The 4090-nt window shown below is 31.6% G+C and overlaps 1 protein-coding gene and 3 non-coding genes across 6 annotated transcripts in view; all 4 read left to right on the forward strand.

Annotated features, from left to right (window-relative positions):
• The window catches only part of LOC117112373 (poly [ADP-ribose] polymerase tankyrase-like), a 28785-nt gene that overhangs the window by 14311 nt on the left and 10384 nt on the right, over window positions 1-4090 (forward strand). The gene's annotated exons all lie outside the window — the stretch shown is intronic.
• Window positions 1400-1509, forward strand: LOC117112375. The gene has a single exon (XR_004446030.1). It is a non-coding gene; the product is annotated as a U6 spliceosomal RNA (small nuclear RNA).
• Window positions 2353-2462, forward strand: LOC117112376. The gene has a single exon (XR_004446031.1). It is a non-coding gene; the product is annotated as a U6 spliceosomal RNA (small nuclear RNA).
• LOC117112377 lies at window positions 3301-3410 on the forward strand. The gene has a single exon (XR_004446032.1). It is a non-coding gene; the product is annotated as a U6 spliceosomal RNA (small nuclear RNA).

Consider the following 4090-nt stretch of genomic DNA (forward strand, 5'->3'; position numbering starts at 1 on the left):
GATTGACCACCATAGTAACCTCTTGGTTCCTCCTCGACTTCATGACCCAAAGAATGGAGGCATGAGTCTACAATATCCCCTTCACGACTCGTCTTAGGAAGGCGTGAAGAATCAACCTTATCGCGCGCTGAAACCGAACGGCGGCGCTCGTCAGGCATTTCTGAACAATCACCTGTAGCGAAAGTATCGCCGTGAATAGACATAGGCCTATCACAAGAACGCTGTCCAATCTCATCTTCTCGATCGACAGCACGTTCTCTGATCACTTTCTTTCCACATTTGCCCAACTCCGCTGTGGAGCGGGACCTATCTTCCTTATCTGAAAACATAACTAACCTATATTTACCACTATGAATCAAATAATCTAAATTTTTATTCACCAAAAATTTTCTCACATGTTCTGCCGCCGTGCAGTTTGAAGAAGAGGTCGAAGGTCACAGAAGGCAGGAGTTGGGTAATTTTAGTTTTGAAAACTGGTGAGCCGCCAAGCAGCTGGGGAAACGCGAATTGATTCTCACCTCAAGAGGACGCAGTATAACTACTAATTGTTACTACAGTATTTTCACATGGGAACATCACATTCACACATTGTCACACAAAAATGTAATAAATAGTGCCGACAGCTCTGAGCACAGAGAACAAAAGTAAAATTAATACGAAGTACTGTATAGTACAGAGAACAGGTAGTAAAATGACATTAAGACATTCAAGTGATCATACGAGTCTACATAATTAGGCATTCGACAAACAACATGCAAAGAGGACAATAATAAATCAAATTGTACTAACATATTGAGTTTCCGTACTAACCTGACGCACCCTCTATGATGAACAGTACTTTCTGTTCACTGATAAGTCAATAGAAGCAAATGAGGGCGCACTACAAATACGATAGCCAAACGTTTTGATTTTCGTAAGTTAACTCAAGTATAATTCATGCTGTGTATGGTATAATACTGCAATCTAGTACACGTACAGTGCATTAGTATATTATTACATACAGTGCTCATACCATCAAATATATAGTCTCATAACATTTTAGAAACTAGTCTGAGATGAATAGACAGTGAATTTTTATGAATTGATAGGGATGTCTTTTAATATTTTCTTTTCATTATTTAAAATATAGGGCGTTGAATCATGGATCGGCGGGCGTTCGATTTACATAATTTACTACTGAATATTCATCAAATACAATGTTGAAAAATTGTCATCATTCTAAGGACTAAATCAAGCAGTTTACGGCTAAATATAAAGTATATCTATGACTTATATTTCGTTAATATTATTTATATATATTTTATTTCATTTTTGCAATGAAAATACACTAACGACATTTATTTATGTTGTAAAGACAGTCAGCAGCCTATATATGAAATTGTTGCAGCTCATGTTGTATGTACTTGCCACGGCAATGTACATATACTAAAATTGGAACGATACAGAGAAGATTAGCATGGCCCCTGGCGCAAGGATGACACGCAAAATCGTGAAGCGTTCCAATCTTTTTTTTTTCCATCTCTATATGTAGGTAAATTCATTTTAAATTAATACTGATAATTGTTTTATTTATATTGACGAAATTAATTTTACAAGGAAAATAACACAGAAAGTAAAGGTACGAAGTGTAGTACAGTATAAATATCTACTCTAGATACGGTATATAATATAAAATATGGACCTATGACGTGAAAGCAATTTTCATTAAATAAAGAACGTTATTAAATAATGAACTTTATTAGTTTTAATGTCTTCTTAGTCAGCGATTTATATTGTGCCTATTTGCCAACAACGATAATTTCATAGCAGAATTTATTATCAATGCATAAATACACATAATGTTTTAAAGTATTAAGAAGCAAATAAAAAAGGTACCCCTCTAAAACGATTAAACACAGTTCTCTCTGTTCTCTGTAAATAGGCCTAAAATATTAAATGCTATAATCAAGATATGAATTTATAAACATTTATAAATTATCGTCTATACACATTATTAATTGACAGTAGACAAATTTTTAAATTGCGTTTTCGTTAATTATCATTGGGAGAGGCCGATGTAGGACGGTGAGTCAAATCGAAGCGGCGCTCATAATTACCATGTGTGTTTTTCTATTGAATATTCATGATTTATTTATTGTATTTCATGTTTCCTTATATAGGACTATATGCCTACATTCTAATTATTTAAAGAGTTTACAATGGATTACCAAATATTTAACGCGATTACATTAAATTATATAAAATTCCATAAATATTGTTTATTATTATTTTTATTTTTTATTTACAACATTTATTTATGTTGTAAAGACAGTCAGCAGCCTATATATGAAATCGTTGCAGTTTCCGCTGTATGTACTTGCCACGGCAATGTACATATACTAAAATTGGAACGATACAGAGAAGATTAGCATGGCCCCTGGCGCAAGGATGACACGCAAAATCGTGAAGCGTTCCAATCTTTTTTTTTTCCATCTCTATATGTATTCATTTTAAATTAATACCGATAATTGTTTTATTTATATTTACGCAATTAATTTTACAAGGAAAATAACACAGAAAGTAAAGGTACGAAATGTAGTACAGTATAAATATCTACTCTAATATAAAATATGGACCTCCGACGTGAAAGCAATTTTCATTAAATAACGAACGTTATTAAATAATGAACTTTATTAGTTTTAATGTATTCTTAGTCAGCGATTTATATTGTGCCTATTTGCCAACATCGATAATTTCATAGCAGAATTTATTATCCATGCATAAATACACATAATGTTTTAAAGTATTAAGAAGCAGATAAAAAAAAAAGTCACACTCCAAAACGATTTAAACCAGTTCTCTCTGTTTTCTGTAAATAGGCCTAAAATATTAAATGGTATAATCAAGAAATGAATTTATAAAACATTTATAAATTATCGTCTAAACACATTATTAATTATTGACAGTAGACAAAGATTTAAATCGCGTTTTTATTAATTATCAATGTGAGAGGCCGATGTAGGACGGTGAGTCAAATCGGGGCAGGCGCTCATAATTACCATGCGTGTTTTTCTATTGAATATTCATGATTTATTTATTATATTTCATATTTCCTTATATAGGACTATATACCTACACATTAATTATTTAAAGAGTTTACAATGGATTACCAAATAGGCCTACTTAACGCGATTACTCTAAATTATGTAAAATTCCATAAATATTGTTTATTATTATTTTTATTTTTTATTTACAACATTTATTTATGTTGTAAAGACAGTCAGCAGCCTATATATGAAATCGTTGCAGCTCATGTTGTATGTACTTGCCACGGCAATGTACATATACTAAAATTGGAACGATACAGAGAAGATTAGCATGGCCCCTGGCGCAAGGATGACACGCAAAATCGTGAAGCGTTCCAATCTTTTTTGGTATTTCTAAAATACGACTTTATGATAATTCATTTTTGTTTACCAACATTATTTTCCTTTCATGTAAACGTTCGATTGTTTTATCGACGCGGCCGACAAGTGGCATTTCTAAAATACTACCTTATGATAATTTATCATTGTTTACTTATACATTAGTTTTCTTTAACATTCGCATATTTTATCAACACGTCCGACACGCAACAAGGTGCGTTCAGAGCAAACACACGTTAAAAATAACATAAAGGTAACATAATGCTGAAAACATTCGCTTAAAATAATAATTAAAAGAAAAAAAAATAAATATCGGTAATTAAATGGGAACAACTTTTCGGTGTATCGTTATAAAGGCTGTCGATAAAAAAAAAAAAAAAAAAAAAAAACTTTTTACGGTGAAAAATACTTTTATTTTGATTAAGTACCAAAACATTTTCAGAAAGACTTTCCATTTTTACGGTATACAGGCCTATATATTTTTTTCAGACATAGTACAAGTTATTTAGAAATGGAAATAATTCAACAATTATTATAATTTCTTATAATAGATTATAATATCCATTGCAGGCCATATTTTAATACATTAAAGAAAATATAGTACATACATCCACAAACTGGGGTTGGAGCACTCCATGTTAAATCATCCTGACACGTAATCTCTTTAGCCACTATTATATGGAAGT

Source organism: Anneissia japonica, unplaced genomic scaffold, assembly GCF_011630105.1.
Source record: "Anneissia japonica isolate Jap-2015-1 unplaced genomic scaffold, ASM1163010v1 scaffold6305_len51955_cov117, whole genome shotgun sequence".
NCBI classification, from domain to species: domain Eukaryota; kingdom Metazoa; phylum Echinodermata; class Crinoidea; order Comatulida; family Comatulidae; genus Anneissia; species Anneissia japonica.